This window comes from Rhinatrema bivittatum, chromosome 1, assembly GCF_901001135.1.
Source record: "Rhinatrema bivittatum chromosome 1, aRhiBiv1.1, whole genome shotgun sequence".
Taxonomy (NCBI): domain Eukaryota; kingdom Metazoa; phylum Chordata; class Amphibia; order Gymnophiona; family Rhinatrematidae; genus Rhinatrema; species Rhinatrema bivittatum.
In genome coordinates, this window is record NC_042615.1 from 210,762,584 (window position 1) to 210,776,793 (window position 14,210).

Genomic DNA, 14,210 nt, shown 5'->3' on the forward strand with positions numbered 1-14,210 from the left:
AAAGCAAAGGCATGGCTATTCATCCAGGCCATTACCCAAACTATCTGCTAGTTGTAGAAACACCCATTATGCTTGAGACAGACTCAATGGAACTGCACATGATCCTTGAACAAATATGTCTCTTGTATTCCTACTAGCCATCCTTATTTAACTGTAATCTGCTTTGAGACCAATTTTGGAAAAAAGCGGCATATCAAAGGTCTGGAAATAAATAAGTTATCCATGTCTGCTTTGAAAAATATCCCACCAAATCGACCTGCACAAACTTACATCTGTTTAAATGCGTGTAGAATTTTTTCTTCAAAATCTATGTGCATATTTAAAACAATTCCAAAAGTATGTACACAAGTGCTGAACTCTCCCTAACCCTGCCCCCAGGAATGTCTCCGGTCACACTTATGCACAAGCAAACATGACCCATGCGCATAAGTTTACCCACATATTGGGCGGGCAATTTTGTAAAAGGCCATCTCTGAGCATAAAACATAGTTTTACCTGTAGAAGTCCCTTTTAAAAATTATTCTCCAGATGCAGAAGTCATCTGCAAATTCCAAAATAATGATTTTGTTTCCCTTGAATACAGCCGCCTGTATAAACTGTAAATCCTTGTGTGTTCATTTCTTTCACGCCTCCAAATATTTCATTCAGAACTGAACAATTTTAAAATTCACTCCTATCTCAGCAAGGAGAAATGAGTTCTTTTAATTGGTCCCACTGTTCCATGTCAAGCTCAGTGAAAGGTGGTCAGTTTTATTTCATAGCTGCTTGCATGAGGAAATAAAGCAGATGCCAGAGCCAAACCAACAAGCTAGCATAACCGGTCAGCTCTCTCTAGAGAACACAGCGCTTTCAACAGCAACACAATTTCTAATTTTATTCTGAGACTCGCCTGGTGGTTTACGGATGATAAAGCATGTAATCAATAGCGACCAACTGCAAACAGCAAATATATAAATTAAACACAAATCAATGCCCTAACCCAGGCATTAAAACCAGAAAGATGACTGTATTTCACTCTGTGTAGATTGATTTTGCTAGTACCTCTACTAATTGCTTTCTTTCTTTAAAAACATTAAAAATACCTAAAGTACATCATGACAACAATATCAGGGAAATGAATGAATAAGCTGATTTTAATGTTTACTACAGCAATTCTAAGTACCTTGCTTTACTTATGACTGCAAAGTATACAGAATGACTGTAATTACGTGCACTAAGAGTAAAATAAAAGGGGCTATTTGAGCATCATCTTGCTCAGTTATTATCCCTGTATACATAAGCCCTTGCTGGCTAAGGAAAACTAGATGAACTTGAGGGAACAAACTATAGATAAAAACTATTTTATTTCTTTATTTAAACCTCATCAACTGCTTACTGCTGAATTTTCTTAACTGAGCCTCTTTTTCTGTTAAGCTTCTTGTACTTGATCACTTCCCATTGGCATGGTGATTTGTACCTTCCTTCCAAAGTCTGGGCTGTGGGCGACCTTAACTCAGTTCCAGGTTTTCAGATTAATATAGCAAGAATCACAGAACACCCTTCTGTGTGTGTAGTTTTTAACATAAGTTGTTTCCATTCTTACTTATGAGACTTATGCAAAAAAATGGTCAATAAATTATCCAGGATGTAAATTTAGAAAGCTTTTTTCTGCACCGGAGGAGGTGGGGAGTCATACATGCATATGTGAGGGGAGAGAGAGAGAAAAAATATGAAAGTGAGAGACAATGAGAATGAGAGAGAATGAAAGAGAGACAGACAGAGGGGCCCTTTCAACTCAGGGTGGGGGTTTTTTTTTGGGGGGGAGGGCGATGTTACAATGGTCTGCCTAGGACGCATGGGTCTGTAAACCCTTGTAACACTGCACCCCCCAAAAAAAACCCACCCTGAGTTGAAAGTTCCCCTTTTACAGTAGGAGATATATAGAGTGTTATATTGTCTCTTTCCAACCCCCTATGGTCACTTGTGCGCGTAAAGGCTGCACACATACCTGTGGCAGGGGTATTTTAAATGATTCGCGTGTACTTACATGCATGATATAAAACTAAGCGTATCTTTGCTCGCATGCCAATATGTGTGCTAGTGAGCACACGCGCGCTCCTGTTATAATTTACCTGTTAGGATTCCAATTCTGCCATACTGGGTCAAGTGAGCTAGGAGTTTACAACAGCCATAATGCACTAAAAATATTGGCTGAGCCTCACAGTAGGGCCTTGGTAAATTACTCTATATTTAGTGTGATCGGTAAACGTGCTTACCGCATGCACTAAAAATAGCTCAGGCCTCCTAAACAAATAATAACATTAGCTTCAACACAAAGAAGGAATACTGCTGGAAAATCTGCCTTTGCTTTTGCAATACAGAATCTTTGTATCAAGATTACTCAGTTAAAGTGGAGGTACAAACAGCCGAGTGCAGGACCTACAGATTGATGGATTACCAGGCCAATTTTGATATTGTTCATGCTCAGAAAAAGGCTGCATGTACTTTTTATTTGCAGGCTTTGTTCCAAATTTCAGAAGTTTGAAAGTTGCCATGGGTAGAGAGCATCCATGGATATTTACATCTGCTTTTGATGCCAGTATTCTCTGAATGGGAAATAATGCACGTAGAGTTGAAAAGTGAAATCTACACGCATCTTTTTTTCTCCCCAGACAAAAACATGCCTTTGGGAATGCCTCCTCTTAATACTGCACTGAGGAAGAGTAATTTTCAAATGTCAAATTTATACAGGTAATTATTTTTTATCTGTGTAAATGGCTTTGAAATTTGCATTCTGCATATATTTTTGTGGCCTGTGACCAAATAGTGCAGAGTAATATACTAAACATTTAGGGATGGATTTGTTGAGGGAAAAATTCAAATAATAATGTCATAAAAGTAGGTATTTGGAAGATAATCACATAAAGAAAATGGGATAGATATTCAAAACATAGCCAGATATATAAGTTAACTGGATAGACTTATCCAGCTAACTTAGACGGGATGGGATATTCAGCTGCACAGCACAGCTGAATATCCCCAGATAAATCACCACATAGCTGGATAAGTTTAGATCTGTAATTGAGCACATCTAACTTACCCCTAGATTTATCATAATAGTATATTTTTATTATTATTATTATTTTATTATTATTTAACAGTTTTTTATACCGACCTTCATAGTAAATAACCATATCGGATCGGTTTACAGTTAACAAGGTATAACAGTGGTAACAATTCAGGTAAACAAAAATGAACAATAGGAAGGAATAAGTCAAAGTTACAATCAACAGGGAAATAGAACTTGGAAGCTTGGAACAAGCTGGAAAGAAGATAAGGCAGGAAATAAATATAAAGTGATATCATAGAGCGTACGGGTTAAAGCTTAATGGTGCTTTAACCTGTAAGAGTCAGGGTCCATTCGGGAGTGTATATGCCAGCGCGGGTAAGCGTGAAGGACAACTAGTGATTGTCAGGTGGATCGGTGAAGGCTTGGTGAAAGAGCCAGGTTTTAAGCCTTTTTCGAAAAGTTTATATTTATAGCAGTATATTTATATATATTTATATTTATAGCAGAAATAGTGCCCACGATAAAAAAAAGTGGTGTGGTTAGGGTAATTTCCCAGATTCCGCATCGCTTAGCTGTTTTTGTGTCACAAACAACGTTATCGCGTCAAGCTATGCATCAGCACGTCATTAGGCGAGGTGCACGCTAGTAGCCACGTCTCGTGTTGTTTTATGCATATTGCACAATATCTGTTTTATATATATATATATCCACTTCCTGCAGCTGCCTCTTTGAGAGTGTGTCAAGGCATGGGATAGAGGAGAGGAGGTGAGTTGTGGTTTAGTGGATGAGGAGTTCTTATAGTGATTTCTGAGTGCATTGTCCTATTCTTTACTGTTTTTCCTTGTGTTTACCTTTACCTTTGTCTTTGGTCTATCTGTGTGTGAAAGCTTTTGTTTGTTACGTTTGTCTTTTTCTGTGGAGGAGTGGTGGTGTGGAGTAGTGAGGAGGCGTATGGAGGATGAGTGGAGTGTGTGGAGGTGTGAGGAGGTGTGTAGAGGAGGAGTGAAACAGAGTAAGGAGGTGTGTGGAGGAACAGTGGAAGAACAGTGGAGGAGTGAGGTGGAGTAGTGGTTGTGGAGAGGATGGAGCATGAGAGGTGTGAGGAGAGGAGTGGGAGGAGGGAGGGAGGATGAGGGCAGGAAGGCTAGGGGAAGGAGGAGTAGGAGTAAGGCCAGGGCCAAGAGCAGAGATAGGCAGGAGGGAAAGGATAGGAAGGAGGTGGGAGGGGGAAGGGGAATGGAGGAGGCGGGAGGGGGAAGGGGAGAGGCAAGTGAGGATGGAGGGAGGAGGATGTCAGGCTAGGGATAGAAAGCGAGGGCAGAGGGGAAGACAGTTTGCAGAGCAGGGGCAGAAGGGGAGAAGGAAGGGAGGGGATATGTGAGTGGGAATGAGAGTGAGAGTGAGAGTAAGGAAAGGAAGAACAGTTCTCTGGAAGGGGAAGTCGCACCCATTCTGGCAACCAGGCAGCAGGACGCCCTCAGCTGAAGGCTTTCAAGTTCAGCATTGAGGACAATGAGATGATTATTGTTGGTGTCCTCGAGCATTATCCCTTCCTGTTTGGAAACCGTGCATCCAGGACCTCCAAGGCATCTAAGGGCCAGATCTGGCGCAACACAGCAAAGCCAACATCCAGGCGGAGCAGTGTCAAGCGCAGTGCGGAGCAGGTGACCCACAGGTACTGGGACATAAAGGCACAATTAAAGATGAAGGCCAGCAGCCACAACAAGGACTTCTGGCAGACCAGCGGAGGAGCCCTGTGTCCAAAGGTGCTCACGCCCATGGAGGAGCGCCTCATCCAGCGGCTGGGACCGGACATGTTCGAGGGCATGGCTGAGTGGCTAGACACCATGCAAGCCAGAGTCGGTGAGTTCACCTCAACTGTTAATGGCAAGGCTGCTAAAGTTGTGCACATCATTGAGCATAACGTGCTCACATTGTTGGAGATGCTAAGTGCACGTCATGCCAAATGTTCCATGTGTGTACCTCTTACCTTTGGTACTTATGTTCAGGGGTGGATTGGCCTATCGGGGGATCGGCTTCCCCCGGTGGGCCGGTCTAGCTGGTCACGTGGTCTCGGCCGCGTGGCTAATAGTCTCTTGCAGCCTGCACTGCATTATCTTCCTCAGCCCAATGACCTCCATCAAGGTAGGTGGCGATTGCAGCTTCTCAGACCCAGATTGAAGCAATAGTATAGTAACCCCCCCCCCCTGGAAGCAGGGCTGATTACCGACACAGGTGGTAGCTGCACCCAGCCATCCCCCGCCGTAGACCAAGCCGGCAGGGACCGAAGAAATTAAAATCGAGGCCAGCGGAGACCAAAGAAAAGAAGATGGGCACCTCCCAGCCAGCCCCTGCTGTCCAAGCCGGCGGAGGCCGAAAAAATGAAGATGGGCGCAACCCAGCCAGCTCCCGCTGGAGACCAAGCCGGCGGGGGCCGAAGAAATTAAAATCAAGGCCGGCGGAGGCCAAAGAAAAGAAGATGGGTGCCTCCCAGCCAGCTCCCGCCGGAGACCAAGCCGGCAGGGGCCGAAAAAATGAAGATGGGCGCCGCCCAGCCAATCCCTGCCGGAGACCAAGCTGGCGGGGGCCAAAGAAATTAAAATTGAGGCCGGCGGGAGCCGAAGAAGTGAACACCGGTGCTGCTAACCACCGCCAGAGACCAGCTGTTCAATTGGGGACCTTAGATCGGAAGGGTGCTTCTGGGTGTGTGTGTATGTGAGAAAGGAATGGTGCTTCTGTGTGTGACAGGGAAGGTGCTTCTGTGTGTAAGGCAGGGAGGGTGCTTCTGTATGTGTGTGGTGTATATGTGAGTCAGGGAGGGTGCTTGTGTGTGTGCGAGAAAGAGATGGAGCATGTTTTTGGCTGGCTTGTGGCTGTGAGAGAGAGGGGGCATGTGTGTGATTGAGCCTGTTTGTAAGTGAGATAGAACATGTGTGTGATTGAGAGCTTATGTGTAAGTAGGAGGGAGCGAGAGCATTGTGTGATTGAGAGAGACTGGCCAGAGAGGTGACGTGTGTATGTGTGAGAATGATCAGGGAGATGACTGGTATGTGTGTGTGTGTGTGTGTGTGTGTGTGAGAGAGAGAGAGAGACTGGTTGGGGAGATGACTGGTGTGTGAAAGACAGAAACTGGTCTTGAGGGTGTGACTGGTGTGTGTGTGTGTGTGTGTGTGTGTGTGAGAGAGAGAGAGAGAGAGAGTAGAGACTAGTTGTGGTCCCTAAGGAAGAGGACCATGAGGACAGCTTCAGCAGCTACTGCTGCTTCTGGTGTGGCCTGCAAGGGAAAGGAGTAGGAGAACTGCTGGAGAGGATAAGTAAAGGTAGCTTTTTAAGTTCATTTTTCTTGATTGACTGCCATTTTAATTATTGGGTAGTATGTGATGTGTCTGCTGTTTGAAATATTTTATTGGTGTTTGGTAAAGGTTTCAAAATTTTCTTGAGTCTTTAATTATTGGATATTCTATTCATTAGCCGTTTTGAAATTATTTTATTAGTATGATTTTATAATTATGATTCATGATTTATATATCTTGATTTTATTGATTATTTCATGAGAAATGGCGACATTTTTGTTTTTCCATTGTTGCACTGTATAGAGTCTGGCGTGATACGTTTTACAGTTTAGGTTTTGTCTGCACATTTCTATTTATACTTTATGTGGCTTTATTCTGTATTTTGTGAGAGTTTGTATTCTGCATGCAAAGACTGAGATGAAGCATTCTTTTAGCATGTGGTTTCTCTGTAGGGATCTGTAGTAGCTTGGCCTGTTCTGTTTTCCTGATAGGAGGTGTATTGATATTTTAGATTCTGGTGGTATTCTTTTTCATAGGTGGGGTTGTTATTCTTTGAGTGTTGGCAAATAGTACTGTGTTGATACAGGAGGACCATGCCGAAATATAGGGGTATGTACATATATATGTAAATTATATATGTTATTTATTTATTTTATTTTATTTAAAAACTCTTCTATACCATCGTTAAGTTGGATAACCATCACAATGGTTTACATATAGGCACGATAAAAAATATGAGTGGTATAGATTACAAATTAAACATGTGCCATCATAGTACGGTAACAATATAGTACACTAAGCTATTTGTTTAAGTTGAGCTTATCTGTTTGGTAGGAAATTGTATAAGCAGTTCAAATTTAACATTAAAGTGCATTTGTAGGTTTAAAAAAACAACTGTTTGTTCGGTGTGTCCTTATTAATCAATTGTTTTTCTCCTTCTCTTGTCTTTATAGAAAGCTTGTTTAAAGAGCCAGGTTTTCAGGTTAGATTTAAAAATTTTCAAATTTCTCTGGAGCCTTAATTCGAGAGGCATGGTGTTCTATAGCACAGGACCAGCTAGTGACAGTGCTCTTTCCATGTAAATTATATATAAATTATATTGTATATGTAATTGGGTACCATGGGCCAGTATGGAGAAAAATCCCCTGGGCCACTATTTTCCCACAATCCGCCCCTGCTTATGTTTTCTTCTTTGTTTCCACAGCTCTCACCCAGACCTCTGCCAGTCCCAGACCTCTGCCAGTCCCCCCCAGGGACCAGCGCACAGCTGCAATGTTTACTGCACCCTTGTTTATAGACGCAGGACCCAGTTCAGTGAGGAGAAGGAGGAGCAGCAGCAGCAGCATCACAGCCTGCTCCTGGATGTTCTGGGCTCAGCAAGCCTGGTAAACGTCAGTCTCAATCTCTCTGACTTAATGGATGAACCCAGCCTGCAATGGGACACAGAGATGGCAGCGCAACCTTGGTCGAGCTGACCACATCACCAGCACGAGGCAGCAGGAACCAGCTCCCTCATGCTCCTTCTGGAGGCCGAACCCTCATCTGCCAGCACCAGTTGTGCCCTCACCACGAGTTCTGCCACCAGCACTCCCAACAGCACCGTCCATCACACTGGCCTCCATACAGGAGCAGCTGATTTTGCTGGAAAGGAGCCATCGGGTGCAGCTACACCAAATACAGGCAGAGCTAGAATGCCCAAGGAGGGCTGTCAATTGGCAAGCCCAGCCATGCATGCCCAGACGGCAATGCAGGCTTAGGGTTTCACTACAGTGGCAACATCAATAAATAATCTCACTACTGTCATGACACAGATTCTACAAAGAATGCCAAAGCCAGCACCTGTGCCTTTCCCAGCCTCACACTACTCAACCCCAAGCAGTAGCCCACATTCAGAGAGATGACTGAGGGGGAGGCCCCCGAAGGAAATGCCACCCCCAAGTGGCAAGCCATGGCGTGGCAAAGACCCATGAACCCATCCAAATACCTGGCCTCTAAGGCAGAAGAACAAGACTTGTAGGACAAGCCTGACCAGGCCTCAGTACAGAGATCCTGTGCCAGCTAGATGGAAGAAGCCTGCTGGGCCCATCCTGACTTCAGAGTTCCTGTGCCAGCTAGATGATGGTGATGGTATAATATGTGCCACTGTAGTCCTGCAATCTACTTCTACTGCCCTCCTCTATGCTGTGCCCATACTCCAGGCTCCTTGACACCATCTCCTGTCACAGTTCAGCTGCTGCTGCTGCCTCATCATGTCTTATGTACTGCTCCTGATGCTGGTGTCTCATCTCATCTCAGCCGCCCGCTGCCTCATCATGTCTCATTTGCTGCTCCTGATGCTGGTGTTTCATCTTGTCTCAGCCTCCTGCTGCCTCATCATGTCTTATCTGCTGCTCCTGATGCTGGTGTCTCATCTCATCTCAGCCTTCCACTGCCTCATCATGTCATCTGCTGCTCCTGAAGCTGGTGACTCATCTCATCTCAGCCTGCTGCCACGTCCATGTGCTGTGTTTTCTCCTGGGGCTCCTGACTCCAGGCTGCTATGTATTCTCCTGGGTTTCATGCATCCATGGTGCTGTGTCTTCTCCTGGGGCTCCTACCGTCCTGCTGCCTCCATGCTGTGCTCTGCTGCCTTGGCCCTTAGGCTGTCCCGTTGAGTATACTCTTTCAACATGGACAGTCTGGGCCTTCACTTGAACTCTGCTGTCTTGGCCCTTAGGCTGTCCCCTTGAGTGCAGTCTTTCAACATAGACTGTCTGGGGCCTTTGGGTTAACAGCACATAATTGTGCTGTTATTAGCTCTAACATGAGAGTTTTACTGTAGCTATTGGGATGCCACTTCCGCTTTCTATATTCTTTGCTGGAATCATGATTGTGCAAAAAGGATAAAATGCAAAGCCTGTATATGTAATGATGCTACATGCTATTTACTATCTTGTCCTTGCAGAATGTGATTACCAAAGATTTTGACTTGCTTTGAATCTGTTGCCTAGATTTGCTCAGTAATAAACTGGTCACAGGTTAGAAATATACATTTTCTGGTTGTGCCTTGTCATTGTGTGGTTTTGTCTTAAGGGTTGAGGCAGTCAAAGTTGTGGCCTTCACATCACCTTGAATGCTAGTGTGCCCTTGCACAATTCAAGTAGGTACTTATCTGGCAAGCAATACCATATGACCTATGCCATACAACTGAAAGCTCAGTGTATGCTCTCAAGAAGACAGCAAAAGCTAAACCTGAAGCTCCTTGCTGTGGAACTTCACTCTTGGTTCATGTTGCCTTCTTCACTCAGCATACTGTTAGCTAAGTATTGGGCCTATATGTGAGATGGCAGCTAGGTAGCTAGTGATCAGCTCCATTTGCTGTCGGGTACAATTGATGTCAAAATGTTTGGCTGCAGGTACAGTAGCTATGTCTTCACTCTGTGGGGGCCCAATTGGTGGTGGAGCTATGTGGCCGTCATAGTGCAGCTACAACAAATAGTTGCCCTCTCCCATTGTCAAGATATATCACTTATGACCTAACAATGGGCCTTCTCTTTGGCTCTTGGCTCTCATGACATCACTCTTTTCTCAGAGGCCTACTTGAACAGTTACTAAAGTCTGAGGCTTGAATCTTCAGTAGTGAGCTGAAAAGTGCAGCTGCAGGGGCCAGGGCCAGAGAGTACATTCTGAACATGTCAAGCTTATGTGGTGTAAGTTTACCTTGTGCCCCTTTACTTGTGTCCTTTTTACTGTTAAAATGCTATGTGTACCCAACCCTTTTTATGGTTCACACTACACCAAATAGGTCTTCAACTTACAGGCTGCTGGAACATAGTGCCATCCATCATGTGTCAACTGAGGAGGAGTGAGGGACTTGTGTCGTGTATAGAATGGCCTAAGGTGAAGAGCAGATGGTCTAGAGGGCTGCAGCTGCTGCTGTTGACTAGACAGACCGGCACAGAGCAGCTGCCACCCCTGTACTGGCCTCGCCTGTGGATCTGTCTAATACCTGTTAGCTAAGGATGAGATAACAGGGATTAGACTGTTCCACAAGCCAGGCCAGTACAGGGGTAGCAGCCAGTCTGCCTGGTGCCAAACAGCAACAGCTACAGCACTCTAGACCATCTGCACTTGGCCTGTGGCCATTCTGTACACGACACAACTCCCTCACTGTTCCTTAGTTGTCATATGGCAGATGGCACCATGTTCCAGCAGCCTGCAACAAAACAGCAGTGCATAATGCCAAGGTGGCTTATTTGCCAAGTTAAACGGCAAAGGTTTTAAAGGCAAACCTAGCTCCTATATTGTTGTTCAACCAAGCCTTCTCTTAACTCAGATGACCCTTTGAATCAATTATGCTGTTCGCTAGTAGACCATTGTTTCCAGCAATCCGTTCTTTGTGCAGACGATCTAACAAAATTTTTTCTCCTTAGTACCTAGTTCCAGTGTCATCTTCTTAGACACCTATACACCTAAGTTAGCATCTGACTCGCCGGTTTTTAAGCTCTTCTAGTTATTCTTCTCTGTTAAACCCAGTTCCATTGATCCAAGTTTGTTCATCCTTGTTTAATGTAATGCATTCTTATGCTCTGGTTATCGTTATAATGTAAACCGAAGTGATTTGTAACTTGTTACATGAATGTCAGTATATAAAAGTGCTAAATAATAATAATAATAATAATATATTAGACAGCAGATAGATGCCACCACTTCTATGTCTGCACAGTAAAAATATTGAGCTACAAGTGCCAGATTCCAGGTAAGCGTACCCTGGCAGCGTATACAGTAGGTAATTAAATGTCAAATGATGTGGTCTGCTGTGGCACCTTCTACAGAGAGGAGGGTAAAGAGGCTACTGTCCTGATAAATGGGCCCTCAAATCTGAGTCGTGGCAGGCCTCATGCATGTGCAACCCCCCCCCCCCCCCCCCAACACATGCACACATATATACAGGTCTCAGCAACATGCTGCCACTATGCCTCTCCACCAACCCAGGTCTCTGTATAAGTCTAACATTGCTTGCATGAGGGGGCCATTGTGACTCTGTGTTCCAGCCATCCCTGCATCCCCACATTCAGGGAACAGCTTCCCAACAACCACACCCCTTCCAAACATGATAGGTCTCCCTGTCAGCAGAACATCTGAGAACCCTGCACACCCCCATGTTACCGGACTATTAGCACCACTCCCAGTACTAGGTGGCAGATTTGCCGGCGGGGGCAGAGGTGTGCAGTACAGGCAGATATGAAATCATACTTAACTGTCACAATGTATATCGGAGCTGTGACACAGCCAATTGTCACTCCCCTCCCCTCCCCTCCTCACCCCCACCCCTTCTCAACACAAGATCTTACCAGTGATAGGCCTAGGGGGAAGGTCAGAGTACAACGCATGAGGCCATTCTGACAATAGCCCATACTATCAGATCAGTGAGGAAACCCTTGTCATGAACGGAACACTGGATCACTGCTGGGCAAGAACAGTGTGCCCTAAATGAATACACATACAGACTGCCTGCTATAGGGCAGGGAATTGCTAGGCTTACATCACCCCCCACACATAGATATTGACAGAGGCTAACACAGCATGCCACTTACCCACACACATCTGTATTGAACGGACTACCAGAACAAACTCATGCACCTACACATGGGCAATATGTAAGTTCCTGGACACTTTGCAATCAAGCATCTGTGATATCAGTGGCGGCCTAGTCCCTAACTGCTAATGTAGTCGGAGTCATTACTCGGCATACACCCTTATCTACACCTGCACGCCAGAGAAAAAGCTATCCGAGACATATATGGTACGTACTTTGTCTCAGGTATTGACATGGGCCCCTCAATGCCTCAGATGGCACTAAATGCTTGCTCTGCAAGAGACCAACACAGAAAGTGCATAAGCCATCAGGGCAACCACATGAGACAGCCTATATGACAGCTGCTACTCTGAGGAGTCGACAAGTCAGGGCTATCATGTGGACCAGGAAAGGCCTCTAACCCTAAACTACCTGATTGTGCCTTCATCATCCTTGCCTCTGTTCTTTCTGCATGCAGATCACACCAGGAATCATACACCGATGTGCTTTAAGGGTGCCCACAGAAAGCATATGGAGAGTAATAGTTGGTAGCTATCGCTACTAACAACAAGTTGGCATTAATTACAGGTACATACATACTGCAGCACAAGATGACTAGTCCTCAGCCGTATGGGCCAAGGGCCAAGCAGCACCATCACATCTCCTTAGCGGGAAGAGCCTACAGAAGACCTCTCATGCTAGGCAAATCACTTCAAACACACTTTTGCAATGGGTTCAACTAGGGGAAGCTTTGGTTAGGAGACATTTTTCTTTCCAAATCATACTGTGACCTTGATAATGGGGACGTGACTTTATAATACAGGTGAAGGAATGCCACCATCTGATTCCCTGTCCTGCCTTCACACTGTCTGAACAGCATCCTTGTCTAGGCTCCCTGAGATGTGTATGATTGGGAAATGGCCAGGTCAATCTATACAGTTATGCTTAGCAAAGCCAATGCCATTGAAAAATGGACTGAGGCCCTTGAGACCATCAGCCAAATGTTTCTTCCTTTCAGTAAGGACAGCGATGATGCTGGGTATGCCAGAAAAGACTCCTTTATTGTCACCAAAACCCAACAACATGCAAGAATATTTGGACCTGGCAAAGGAACCAGGTAGAAATTTGTACACTTTCAGTGAAGGAAGCTGGAGGGATATTTTCCCCTGCATCAGTGAAGGAAAAGCTGGTCTTAGATTATCAGAGGTGTGGAGTGACTTCCTTACCAGAGGTAAAGTAGACTATACTATAGTTATATACTTAAAACCTGGCGTGACGGCTACTGGATGAGCCCAGGGATCCCTCCTAGTGATGAAGCTCTCACCTGGCTGTCCCAAGATAAATGGGTAGAAAGGAGGAGAGAGCAGAAGTTGCTTACCTGTAACAGGTGTTCTCATAGGACAGCAGGATGTTAGTCCTCACATATGGGTGACATCACAGGATGGAGCCCAATCATGGAACACTTTTGTCAAAGTTTCTAGAACTTTGACTGGCACCTACTGGGCATGCCCAGCATGGCACTAAACCTGCAGCCAGCAGGGGTCCCCCCTTCAGTCTTGTTTAAAGCTACAGGAAGTGCCAAAAAATAAAATAAGAAAAAGTAACAAACCCAACACCGCTGGGTGGCGGGCGGGTTTCGTGAGGACTAACATCCCGCTGTCCTGTGAGAACACCTGTTACAGGTAAGCAACTTCTGATTCCTCACAGGACAAGCAGGATGGTAGTCCTCACATATGGGTGAGTACTGAGCTGAGGATGTCCAAGAAATGCATGAAATGTACCCAAGATGTGCAATAGGCAGAAGGACTGGGGTGGAATTTGGCAGAGGGCATCCTGAACCCTAACGGGCAGAAGGGTGTTGGTACGTCAAGTTGCAAAAAGGTTGCGCAAGACAGACTGGCTGAAGATGGAATCTTGTCTTCCAGCCTTGTCTAAGCAATAATGGGCTTTAAAGGTATGGAAAGAACTCCAGGTAGCAGCCCTGCAAATGTCAGGAAGCGGAACCGAGCATAGGTGCGCTACTGAAGTCGCCATGGCCTTGACAGAGTGTGCTTTAACATGGTCTTGAAGTGGAATGCCGCTGTGATACAGGCACATCACAGAATAAAGAATGCCACTGTAAGTTAGGCACCAGGACCCTTTGAAAAGTAACCCTTTTGTTTCTTAGTTGCCCTATTGAAAATAAACCAGAAAATATACAGGGCTAGACCTTTACTATAAAAAGACATTTTGGAAACAAATGCAACAAATGGAGGATTAGAGCTTTTATACTCTTTGCATAATCAAAGGTTTCTACAAAGTGATATTTTAT

The 14,210-nt window shown here is 45.0% G+C and overlaps 1 protein-coding gene across 6 annotated transcripts in view; it reads right to left on the reverse strand.

The window, feature by feature from the left end:
• The window catches only part of PPP2R2C (protein phosphatase 2 regulatory subunit Bgamma), a 623,817-nt gene that overhangs the window by 61,290 nt on the left and 548,317 nt on the right, over positions 1-14,210 (reverse strand). The gene's annotated exons all lie outside the window — the stretch shown is intronic.